Here is a 13,947-nt window from a genome sequence, read left to right as displayed (position 1 = left end):
CAGTAAACTGCAGCCAATTCCCTGCCTTTCCACACTCTTCTCAGAGGCAGCTACAGATCTTGTCAGATGCCTCCATACTGTGTGATTTTGTGTTGAGCCTGAGAGGGGACTAGGATGAGACCTTCCAAATTCAGTTTTACTTGTGACCTGACCTAGGACTTGACCCTAGGCCTCCAGTGGTAAGAGATCAGTGTAAGGCCAATCTCCCACACTCTGCTTCCTAAAATGATCATGATGCCAAGCTGGTAAAGAAATAGTTTAATATTTGGTGTGAGAACTCAAGACTTCATTTTGGCAGCTGTGGGTTTGACTCCTCTTTCTACTGAGGCCTCTTTGCACCTGGTGGGCTGTACATTTAATTTAAACAAACATTTGAAGGCCCCTAGACAATGCCAGAGCAATGTAAAGGGGCTTCAATTTAACTGAGATACCAGGGCTCTGCATTCATCCCAAGGGCCTGTCTTGGCCTCAGATGCAAACAAAAGTGGTATTCAAACTTTTTAAAGAAAACAAATGTAGTGTCAGCTGATGAGTTTAAGCATGCAGGGAGAAAATCAATACATGTTGCATAACAGTATTTTCAGGCTCTAAAATCTCTCGGTGGAATTCACTTACACAACTATACAGAAAAGTGCTTTAGAGCACAATAAAATCTTTTTATTTTATTTTATGTTTTGCCCTTGTTGCTATGCCAGACTTTCAAGGACACATCAAAAAACCAAATCCAAATGTCAGCTGAATGCATCAAAAGTGTTGGTGCTGAACCAGTTGTAAATATGGTGCACTACTGTACGGATATATTGAAGATGCTGCAATCTTGTACTTCTGTAAATTGTTTGGGATAGATGTAGAAGTGTGGGATGAGAAGCTCTTTGATTTTGAGGATAAAACCATCTCAGCTGAGATGGAGTTCTTCTGGTAAAGTAGGACAAAAGACACATAATACAAAGGAGAAATTGCAGGGGACACAAAGCCCAGACTTTCAGGATTGGGCCAGAGGGAGAAGGAAAAATGCTATTTGGGAAATTGAAATCACTGAATGATGTAATCAAAGGTGGGCAGGAAATAGTTTTCCTATCCTTCAACTATTTTCAAGCGTTTCAACATTTTTCTGATCTCGAAAAGTTGAAATCTCCAAATTTTTTGTGAACGATAAAACCGAAACAATTTTCAGTTTGGGTCCATCAAAACCTCTCATTTAAATTTTTTTGAAACATTTTGCTTTGATTTTTGACCTTGTTTATTTTTAACCCACTTTCTTTTCTTATTTTGATCAGATTAAAATCAAAGAAATGTAGGGCTGGAAGGGACCTCAAGAGGGCGTGTAATTCAGCCCCCTGCACTGAGGCAGGGCCAAGTAAACCACCAGATTATCTTTTACAAGTGTTTGTCTAATCTGTTCTTAAAACCCTCCAAAGATGGGAATTCCACAATCTCCCTTGGAAAACTATTCCAGAACTTAACTATCCTTATACACCTCGACCTCGATATAACGCTGTCCTCGGGAGCCAAAAAATCTTACCACGTTATAGGTGAAACCACGTTATATTGAACTTGCTTTGATCCACCGGAGTGTGCAGCCCTGCCCCCTGGAGCACTGTTTTACCACGTTATATCCGAATTCGTGTTATATAGGGTCACGTTATATCGAGGTAGCGGTGTAGTTAGAAAGTTTTTCCTAATTCCTAACCTGAATTGCCCTTGCTGCAGGTTAAGTCCATTATTTCTTGTCTGACTCATGGTGGACCTGGAGCCCCTAACATATTTGGAGACTGTTATCAGGTCCCCCCATAGTTTTTTTTTTTTCAAGACTAAAATTGCCCAGTTTTTTAAATATTTCCTCATAGGTCAGTTTTTTTAATCCACTATCATTTTTGTAGCTCTCCTCTGTACTTTCTCCAATTTGTCCACATCTTTCTTAAAGTGTGGTGCCCCAAACTGGACACATTACTACAGCTGGGGCCTCACCAGTGTTTACATACAACACCCCTGTTAGTTTGACCCCAGAATGATATTAGCTTTTCTCAAAACTGAATCACATTGTGGCTCACATTCAATTCATATACATTTCAGAATGTTTCAACAATTTTGAAACATTTTTCAACTTTTTTGTATTCGTCGAAACTGATACTGAGTCACGAACAGTTTTGGTTTCAACAAATCAGCATTTTTTCTGGTGAAAAAATATTTTGTCAAAAAATTCCTGACCTGCTCTAGCTGTAATCATGAGGGACTTTAAGTCCTGTTTTTCAAAGCTTTGTGTGTATCTTTGTGCAGGTACCATCCATACAGGTATTTTCATACACAAATGGCCATCTGTGTTTCTAACTGGCTGCTAGTACACCCAAATACCCGTTTTTGATGTGTAATTGTGGTACTTGCCCCAGGGGTCAGGGAGCATAATGATAGTTTAATCCACTTTTCCTTTGCTCTGTAGAGTGTGGCAGAGAAGAGGATTTAGCCCTAAGCTTTTTCCTTGGAAAGGTTTACTCTTTCTTTATCAATTTTCTCTAATCTCTCAGTGTCTCCTTAATTTGGGCTGAATCAGGAGTTATTTATTTGTTCCATGACATTTGCATTTTCTATCATTGCTTCCTTAATGCATTCTGATCTTTTCTGCTCAACGAAAGTATCCAATCACATTTGATCTAGAAGAAGTAAAGACACAAATTACAAAATACCTACACAGAAATTGCTCATAAGAAGGCATGTTACATGTCAGGAACTCAGTGCTGTCTAAATAGAGAGTAAGATGGCACTCTGAAAGAGATCAGCTTCACTGTATATTTGATTAAAGAGGTTTATTTGGGTAGGCTGTTAGTCATGTACAGCAATTTCTATGAGAATACTTATATAATATTATGAAGCTAAAGGATTTGTTTCCTGTTCCAGTCCTCTCTGATCAACATCATGCAGCTATGTTGGGTGAATTAGCAACGCTTAATTAGTTCATGCATATACTTTGCAATTATTGATACAACGTGGAATTTTCAAACCAAATAGGTTGTGTGTACAAACTGATACTTGTGTGCACAATTTCAAGCACAGCTCATATTTTGCAGGCACAACTGTGATGATAATTATTTGAAAATATCAACTGAGGTGTTAGAGTCAAGGTGGGCGAGGTAATATCTTTTATTGGACCAACTTCTGCTGGTGTGAGAGACAAGCTTCTGAGTTACACTGAGTTCTTCCTCAGGTCTGTGTAGCTTGAAAGCTTGTTTCTCTCACCAAGAGAAGTTGGTCCAATAAAAGATATTGCCTGACTGACGTTATCTCTCTAATATCTTGGGACTGACACAGCTACAACAAAACTTCTTACAGCTAAAATGTTTACAGTCTCGCACTGTGGGGGGAAATACAGCCGCATTCTCATCTTGTTCATGCAATTAGGAATACTCAGAATGCACCCGAGAGGCTCCCTAGACAGAATGAACCACCTGGATAGGAACTTGAAAACATGCTGATTTTCTTAATATGGTTAAATAATAACCCCTGAGTGGCAATCTCAACATTTGTTTCTCTTAATGTCTTCCCAGCAATTTATGGTGCAGCTAAGTGTGTGGAAGTGAAATTCATTCCAATAAGTTTAATGGAGTTACTCTGGTTCTACACTGGTGTTATTGAAATAAGAGTCTGACTCAGTGGCAGAGCAAGGGCTTGATCTCAGGGGTTCCTGGCTTGCAAATATATTCTCATTCCATTAGATAGCTCTGCCAAAATCTCATCTCTGTTCCAGCAGTGTAAATCTGGAGTGAGCGTCACTCCTTTAATACAGTGACTCTGAATTTTGCTGGTAAAACTGAGGGCAGAATTTGGCACTGGGTATTATCTAACCTTATCTGAACCATCCAAACCACTGGGGTTTTCCAGAGGTAGCTTGAAACCTTTAAAGAAATGACTTGAGAGATCTCTTGTAGTTCCTGCTTCTGAAGAAGCCAGAAATCCTGCATGAACAGTCTCTCTCAAGTGATTCCATCATTTCCAGTCCCAGACAAATCCTGGAAGTGCGAAACAAATGAAAAACAATGGCTTAATTAATGTCCACAAAGAATTTTCAGATTCACTATAGAAATGCAAATAATTAGTAGCAGTACCGAGTTTGGTAAATCAGAGAACCGGTAAAATATGTATGTCTTAGTGAGTATCATTCACATTTAGGTATTTAAGGGGAGGCCTATCTTTTTGTTCTTTGTGCATATCCAGCTCCTAGCACAATATAGTCCTGATCTCTGTTTCTTAGCCATTAATGCAATACTACTTCTACTATTAATTTAATTTAATTTCCCTTCCTCTGCTGTCCTAGTGACATCTGCTAAATAACATTTATCAATATAGTTCTCATTTACCTGCCTTACCCCAGTTATATCATTCCTTTCTTTAGTGGGACAGAAAACTATGTGACGGTTGGCCAAATTAGTAATCCTGCATTTAAATCTAAGCTGTGAAGTTCAGCAGCAAACACATTTGGCATTTGCACAGATATTTTGGTTCTGCTTTCAGATCTTTGATGTGCATTTCTAGACCCATTGGTCTCAGCACTGCTCTGTAATTCAGTAGAAGCCCGAAGATCATCAGTCACTGCTATTTGCTTGTACTTGCTGAAAAATCCTCACTGTCAAGATGTCATTCTGTGCTATTGCTGTCTAGTTCATCATCATTTGAGTCTCATAAATGGATTTTCTATCTGTACTGTAGGGAGAACAGCCACGACCACAGTCTTTAAAACTTAAATGCAACTTGTCGTCCATTCTCATTTTTTCAGTTACTCGGAACCTTTTCAAACAAATTCCCTTTAGGTGGAAATTGTCCTTGCTTTAGGGCCTTGTGCAAATCCAGTGAAGTAAATGTGAGTCTTTCTTGTGATTTCGGCGGGCTTTGGATCAGCCCCTTAGCCTTTGACAAAAGGCTGTGTGTGTGTGTGTGTGTGTGTGTGAGAGAGAGAGAGTGAGAGAGAGAATTTTTAGCAAAATCTGTTGAGCCCCTTTTTAATTCTGCCCATGTTTAAAAAAATAACACGTCATAGTAAAATAACCCCCACTTGTCCTGTATGTTCCAAAAAGAAAATGAGTGCAGCATGCTTAACTCAATTAAGTTCAACACAGTTTTGTTCAAACGTAGCTTGCAATGCATTTTTCATTGGAATCTAAGAAACGAGCCAAGTTTGAATAAAATTAGTTAAGAGAGTACATGTTTTTTTTTCCTGCACTCCTGGGATTTTTGCTGCGTTTCTTTCCTTTATATATAGTTTAGAATGTTGTCCGCTTTCATGTTGCCTCCCCATCTTCATACTGCACACATATAAACTGAATCCCTCAGTCAGATACAGGTCCACAACTGTTGCTGTTGTTCACTGTCAGTTTGTTTTTAAACCAGACTTTAAGGTTATAGATCTAGGGGGAAGCGAGGAGGGAGAGGAAAACAAACAAACTATATAGAGATTCTCCTCTTACTTGCACTGGTTTCCATCTGGAATAATTCCATTCAACTTAATAGACTCACACCAGAGTAACACTGGCATGAATACGAGGGGAAAACATCAAGCCCATAGTTTTTAGTCCCAATCATCTTTAGGAAATACCATTTTATCTAAAGAACAGCTGAAGAAAATAACAGCGGTGTGCAAGGAATTAAAGATTATGGTAAATGTCTGGGGTGGTCTTGATTAGTTAGAACATTGATCTTTGAAGATCACAGTGACACCTGAAAAACTCTGTTTTTGAGCTCTCCCTTCCTTCAAGCCTTTTCACATAGACAAAGATGTCATTTTGTAATGGTTGCTTATATAATAAATTGCAGAACAACCAGTATAAATTTGCTCTGGGGGTAGATACAGATATATCCTAAATACAATTGTATTCAAGGATTGTTTTTATTTTGTATCACTGAAATCAAAGGGCAACAAAAAACCCACAAGAAAAAACAAGATAATTTTTATGCCAGTTCTTCCATTATTTTGTAATTGTCATGTAACATCACCCCACACATTAAGGAAATTCCTAATATGGCTCTGGAAATAATGAAAAGATATAAGTAAAGAATTTTTTTTAAATGCCCCGGTTACTACCACCTATGCTATACTGTAGCAAAGCTTCTCAGATGGATAGTAAAAGTGAATCCCAATGATCCCACCAGCAGGGGGTCCAGAAACTTTATCTAGTATTCTGAGGAAGCCAGTCCCACATACATAACACACAGACCTCACATTTTCAAAGAGATATAATAGCACTGGGAGAGAATGGGGAGAAGTAGGCCAGTAATGTTCCTTATCCAAATACTCTCAGAAACTAGACTATTTGTAAAACAGTTTCTGCTCTGTTTCTTGGACAAAATGATGGTCATGAATCCACATACGAAACACATCCTGCCCATGTATCTGAATAACCCTCCCCTCTTTTAGTACAATTTCCTTTTTTTTTTTTTTTAAAAAGTCACATTTTACTAGCCATTTAAATTGAAACAGACTAGACCAGAAAAAAAGAAAGCTATTAAGAGGATTTAGTTATGAGATGATGGGGCCTTTCAGCTCTCCTGTCCCAGCTGAAGTCCTGCTATGGTTGATAGTAAATGAAAATCACTTTTACCCTTTAATGGCTGTTTAGTGGCCTATGTGGGTGAAACAACTTGGTAGACTCAGTCTCTTACTGACAACCAGGACAGAGAGGCCCAGGATCAAGCAGGGACAGAGAATAAACTCCCCACTAGATGTGCTCCCTTCAGTGAAATGTTGAGGCACATTGGTTAGGCTCCAGCAGGATCTTCCACAGCCAGTGCTTATTCTGTAGATAAATCGAGGAGTTCAATCTACGGTGTTATCATAGTGTGGCACCTTTCATCACTGAATTAATTTTTAAATATAAAAACAGATGCCCTGTGTTTCAGAGCCGTGTGTAGAGCCTTCACTTCTTGATTATATCATTTGTCTCAAAGGAAAAGTCATTAAAATCTGAGGAAAATGTGTTTGTGAATTATGAAACTTCCACTCTGAACATTGGGTAAACTGTAAAACTTTGTGACATGTGTCAAAGTTATTGGGTGAACTAAATCTCTGGCCTCTTTTGGTCTGTTTGAATACAGCCTTCTTGGTCCACCAACCAGCAGGTTTCTTAGGGTGGAAATGTGAAATTCTCCCACTTCCAGATCAGGTCTTGGGTTACAGTGCCTTGGTACTAACTGTCATTACCTCAGCAGGTCTGACTTAGACTCAGACCTGGCAGTTCTGTTCCCTCTGAGAGCTGTGACCAGTGGTTGCTAGAGTACACAAAAAGCCTTCTTAAAATAAAATATTATTTATTTAGAGTAAACAGATCTGAGAAACAATAAACCTAGGAATGTCTGTCTCTCCCTAAGGCATATAATTCCCTGGATCTAGAACAACCAACTCCTTTAGACTCCTTCTGCAGAGTCTAGGATGACCAGATGTCCCAATTTTATAGGGACAGTCCCGATATTTGGGGATTTGTGTTATATAGGTGCCTATTACCCCCTACCCCCTGTCCCGATTTTTCATACTTGCTGTCTGGTCACCCTAGCAGAGTATTCCTCTGTCAGCCTGTCTTCCTGGAGAGCTTCTGACAACTGACCCCTCCAAAGGGGGCTTTTTAAGCATTTTGTGTTGTTTTTATCTCTAGGGTCCCAGGCTGGAAAAATAAGGCTTGCCTCATTGTGGAGGCTCCTTGAAGCTGATAAGTATTCCCCATTGTCTTTCAAGCATGTGGTTAAGGTTGCATAGCTAGATTTATTGTGTTGCTCTTCTGTTTGTTCTTCCAACAGCCCTCTGTTAAGTTAGATCAATATAGTCATAATAGAAATTTTAATAAACCACCATAGTTATATAGTAATTTTACCTCTCTGACCAAGTCACTTAACAGTGTTCATACCATAGTTACATATCCGTATTCTTTGATTATTACATAGCAGCTCATCTGCCGTCACAACATGTAACAGTTTATTATTACATACAGCTTATGTATGTTGTTATGTCTAGGTGTTCTTTACAGCATATAATAAGAGTTCATTTATCAGTAAAGGGAAGTGCAAATCATTGCAAACCATGTAGCAGCAATGGGGAGAATATATGTTGGCTATGATCCTTGGAAGAGTTAACTTAGATACAGAATTCACCTTTGCAGAACTGAACCTTAACAATTTGTTGTTGTTGTTTTTGTATGTGTTTTCTGAGAATGGCAATTTCTGCATGTAAAAAGGGAAGACCTTTTTCTCCCACTGTAGGAGATTTACAAGCTTACAAGTGCATCATGTTGAGTTGGTTTATTGTATGCAAGTGGGAAATGGGTTTAATGAATATTTAAAGTATGCAGTTAAGTCAAAAATAGCAAGCCTCCAATGCTTTTTCTTATTGAACTCCAGAGAAAACCCACGTGGGTGGTATAGAATTCTTCCGTACACTAATCTCTCCCTAGTTTATGGATAATTCAGCTAACACAGCTAAGTAAAGGTCTTTTCAATGTACTGCCCTGGACATGGGTTTGATTCTGATCTCACACTAGTGTTAATCTGGAGTAACTCCACAAAAATCAGTGAAGTCACACTGAAGATGTGCAAAAAGAACAGGAGTACTTGTGGCACCTTAGAGACTAACAAATTTATTAGAGCATAAGCTTTCATGGACTACAGCCCACTTCTTCGGATTGGGCTGTAGTCCACAAAAGCTTATGCTCTAATAAATTTGTTAGTCTCTAAGGTGCCACAAGTACTCCTGTTCTTCTTTTTGCGGATACAGACTAACACGGCTGCTACTCTGAAACTGAAGATGTGGGATCAGAATCAGGCTACCAAATAAAATTCCAACCCAGTGGTGTTGGAAAGAATAACTGTACTCTGTTCTGGTAATTGAGGTACCAAATTATATTATGGGAATGTTTATCTGACCTGCAAGTACAGCAAATGGTTTTGAAATTTGCTGTGATTCTGATCCAAATGGTGTGATAGAACCTAAAATATCAAGAAATAAGGCAGAATAAACAATTAATTGCCATAATAAATGGGGATCTAGAGGTACTGTATTAGGTTGCAAGGACTCTTCAATCCATAATATCAAATCACAAGATCACAAATCGCCCCGTAAGTTTTTTAAAAAGAAAAACAATATTTGGCAGATTTTTGTGACTATTACTGTTATGGGTCTTGCTATTCATTACTTCTAATGAGTGACATATGGCTATTTGATTTCTGAAGCAGAAATTGTCCTATGATTTAAATACCTCAGGAGATTTCTATTTGGATAAGACTCTTTCTCCTTAGTATTTTTAATACAGCTTAGATATGCAGTAACCAACTGAAAACTCTTTAGTTGCTTATGTGGAATAAGTTAGTGGTCTTAGATACAGTGCTTGGCTGAGACCGTACCATAGACTATCTGTGGCCCTAACGTGGCCCCTATTACCATAGTAACTAAGCACCTTCCAATCTTTAATGTATGTATCTTCAAAACTCCTCTGTGAGGAAAAGAAGAATTGTTGTCTCCATTTTGCAGAGGGGGAACTGAGAGGGTAAGTGACTTACCCAAGGTCAGATAGGAGAGGAGGGAATTGAGCCCTAATCTCTCAAATATTAGCCTAGTTCCCTAATCACCAGGCCATCCTTGTATGGGTTTGGGAGCTGAATGGCCTTCTCACCCCATGGGGGTGAGTTTCAGTCTTGAACACTATCTATCTGGTGTCTTTCTTTAGCATAAAATGCGCTAAAATAAAATAAAATAGCCCTGAAAGACATTTTCCTTTGTCAGTATATCCACATCACAATAGCTTTTGAAAGCCGCATAATACAGTAGTTAGTCCTTGATGATGATGGTTAGTATTATTTTATGTTGCAAAAATAATCAAACTGTTATTAACATTTTTCTCTTTTATTGCCTGAGGTTGTTATATTCTGATATTAAGGGCTAGATTGTTACAGGCTTTATTCTTCCTTGGAGAGAAGTAGTGGTAAATGATGACCGTGCTCCCTCCCTACCTGTTATGCCCAGCTTCTAATTGTCGCCTTGGAGAGGACAGCAGGTGTTACTTGTTACAATCTAGCCCTAAGTTTGCAATAAAATAATATTAAGTGCTGTATTGCAGGGTAAGCAGAACTGTTGAAAGACCCTAAGTTCATAATTTGATCCATCTCTCTAGCTATTTCCTTTCCCTTTCTCCTTATAAATCAAGGGAAATTTCTTCTAAAATAAATAGATTTGTAAATTCACTTAATCAGTGCTGTTAGGAAGTTAATCATTTGAGAAAACTTTGGGAGACAGATACTTGAAAAGAAAATCCTTCAGCCTGCCCTGGAAAAGCAAAAAATCACATGAGAAAAAGAAGCTCTGGAGCTGTTATGAGCAACAGCGCCTTGACACATGCAGCAAAGGAGGTTTTTATTTGTCAGGAGATTGAAAAAAGGATACAGTAAGGATTAAGTTATATTAATGCAGCCGGTGAGGGAGACCCTTTTATACTGTTAGGGTGACAGAAATAAGTGGTTTATAGATCCCTATCCTTTAAAATAAGATAAAGGGGATTGTTTGTAGAGGAAAACCTTGACTATTGAATTTTGCAACATTAATCTGATAACCACCCACTGATTTATTTTCTTTTAGTTCCTGCATCCAACATGATGAATCCTGGACCTCTGAATAACGTTAAAGCCATATAATTTGACAGAATGTAAGGGGCTTCAAACGAATAAGAGAAAACCAGGGACTTTCTTCCAACGTTTCATAAAATCTTCATTTTAATCCATTTTGAATATCCCAAAATAATGATGATCCAGTTTAGTAACAAGGATATTAAGAATACAGTGGGTATAGGCCTGGTTATTTACAGTGTGTCATCTGTGAGGTGCTTGAGATTTATTAGTAGTAGTAGTACTAGCAGAATTATAATAGTACCTAGAGGCTAGATCAGAGCCCCATTATGCTGGCTCCTGGCCTCTATTTCCTGGGCTAAACATGGGTAGGGGTACATCACGAAAAGTTGAGGGTAGCTAGAAGGGAATTCTTCACATCACTCAACAGTGCTTCCTTAATAGATTAAAAAGCAACACCGATGCCCTCAAAAGAGAGTCCGGTCTAGTTCTTCTCTCACAAAAGATGGTATCTAACAGAAGGCTTATAATGGTATATCAGAGGGAAATACCACTGTGATCATCAGGACTGTAACAGAATGAATAAACAGAAATTGTATTCTTCCTATTTTAGACGTGTTAGCAATGAATAAACATATGGAATTTTTTGGATCATGTCTCTCTCACTCACCAAGTTACTGACAGAGATTTTTCGATCATGTTATTGGGGGGTTATTTAAACATATCATTGTAATGTTAATTAATAATAAAAACAAGCATTGATTAATATTTCAATGCCTCTACTTGATGTGCAATTAACTGAAGTTACACAAGCAATTAGATGGGGAGCCAAATTACTTTGTAATTTTAAAGCTATTTACACTAATGCTAGATATCCCTCTAAATAATTATGCCACGTTACTCCATTGTAATTGACTAATATTTCATTAACAAGCAAATATTAACTTAATCTACATAAGGCAATTAATTCAAGGCACTACCAGCCCTGAGTCATTCAAACATACACGTCGTACTAGATACATTTAGATCTTGATGACCCTTATTCATCCCACATGTAGCTATAATGGGTTTACTTCAGGGAAGAATTCTGGAAAAAACATCCATTAAAGTTGTAGCTTCATCTGCTCTATACTTTTGTCATGTTACATATGATGGTATATTTTTTGGTTATTATTTTTTGTTTATTTCTGTTTGTCTGCCTTCATTATTTAGGCTGATTCTACAAAAGCTTGTGCACATGCCATGAATATTCCCAGTGAAGTAAATGGAATACTCATAGGGCCAGAATCCCAACTGGTGTAAATTGTAACAGCTTTGTTGAAATCATAGTGCATAAAGTTAAGGAGGCCTATGCCTTTGCAGGATGGGTGTCTTAGAATTAAATCTCTTTGGATTCAGGAGCTGTCTTTTACTCATTTGTAAAGCCACTAACACAATGGGGCTTCAGTCCTGGTATGGGCTCAGATTCAGGAAGGCACTTAAGCATTATGGACTTGAGCACGTGCATAAGTGCTTTCCTGAAGAGGGATGCTTTTCTGAACTGGGGCTTAGAAGAATAGTTAATAATTAATAAATAAGGCAGTGGCGGAGAAAGGCAAGCAAAGCAGGGTTGGTTATTTTTAGGGTTTTATTTTCTTTGTACATGACTTGACTTAGACCTCTTTATTTCATGTGGAATATGGGGCTTTCACCACTGCATTCATCTTTGGTGGTCTCTTGCTGCAGTCTTAGCTTTCAACTGTATTTCTGTTGTGTGTTCCCAAGCAGTCCTTAGTTTACTTCATCACCTCCTGCTCTGGGGATTCCGGTCCAGTGCCTGTCGTCTTAAGTTGTTCGATTCTTTCCTCCATGTGTGTCCTAGCCATGTCTATTTTCTTTCCATAATTTCCTGTCCTATCAGTTTCTCTTTCATCCTTCTCCAAAGCTCTTCATTAATGATTTTCTTCTGGCCAGCTGATGTTGATGATTTGTCAAATGCAGCTGTTATTAAAACTTGGAGTTTAGATAAGTCTCCATGTTTTAGTGCCATATAGTAAGACTGGCTTTACAATGGGGTTAAATATCCAAAGTTTAGTCTGAAGGGCGAGGTTTCTGTTCCTCCAGATTGCTTTAGCATTGCAAAGGCATGTCTGGGTTTTGCTATTCTGGTTTTAACATCTTCATCTGTTCCGCCTGTTTTGCTTACAATGCTGCCAAGATATATGAAATGTTGGACCTCTTCAAAGTCAGTCCCAGAAAGTGTTATTGGTGTTTCCTGTTATGTATTGATTCTCATGCAAGCTAAAATATATAATCTTCAGATCTATGCTGAGTTAGTAGGGCTGAAACCATATCTTGCTGGGTATAGGACAGCAGGTTGATGTCATCTGTAAAGTCAAGGTCTTCTAGCTTCTGTGTGGAAGTCTATTGTGTACCCCTTGGTTGTTCTGTGGTCTCTCTCATTACCCAATCTGTTACCACTAGTAAGGTCATAGGTGATCCTTGTCCGATGCCAGTGGTTACCTGGAATGGCTTAGTCAGTTTGCTATTATGTATTACTGGGCATGCCATTTTCTTAGAAGCTCTGAAAATATTCACAAATTTCTGGGACATTCAACAGTGGCACAGCAACTATCATAACACCTTTCCACTGTGACAAAGGCTTTTTAGAAATCTTTGAAATTTGCATAGGGCAGTGACTGACATTTGACTGACTCTTCTATAATGTTACATAGGGTTACTATTTGATCTATGTATGATTTCTCCTATCTGAACTCTCCCTGTTCTTGTTGTAACCTTGAATCTACTGTTTTCTTTAATCTGTCTAGGATCATGCACGTAAGAATTCTACTGGGGAGCAATTGCTTGTCCCTCCAATTTTTGCACTGACTGAGGTCTCCTTTCTTTGGCAGCTTCACTATAGGACCATTTTTCCATTGATTGGTGTTTTTTTGTCTTTCCATATCTTTTGTAAGGGCCTACCAAAATGTCTACTGTGTTCTTCATTTCTGCCTTAAGGACGTCCATGGGAATGTTGTCCAGACCTAGTACATTTCCACTTTTTAACCACTTGACTTCCCTCTTTACTTCTACTCTAGTGATAGGCCCTAATTTGATGTCCAGATCTTCTCCTTTCTCATTCAGTAGTTAACTAAAATACTGCCTCCATATATTTAATCGTTCTGATGTCTTCATTGTTAAATTATTCTCATTATCTTGGACTGGTCGGCTGGTGTTTATTCTTCTGCATCACAACTATCTAGTGATATTAAACAGTGTCTTCATGTTATGTTGTGCTGTGGTGATCTGTGCATCTGTTGCCATTTTGTCTATAAAATCTTGTTTATCTTTCCTGGCACTCTTTTTTGACCTCTTTGTTCTTTG

This window comes from Malaclemys terrapin, chromosome 8 (genome assembly GCF_027887155.1).
Source record: "Malaclemys terrapin pileata isolate rMalTer1 chromosome 8, rMalTer1.hap1, whole genome shotgun sequence".
NCBI lineage: Eukaryota > Metazoa > Chordata > Testudines > Emydidae > Malaclemys > Malaclemys terrapin.
The sequence above is the reverse complement of the archived record's forward strand: the minus strand, read 5'-3'. Positions refer to the sequence as shown.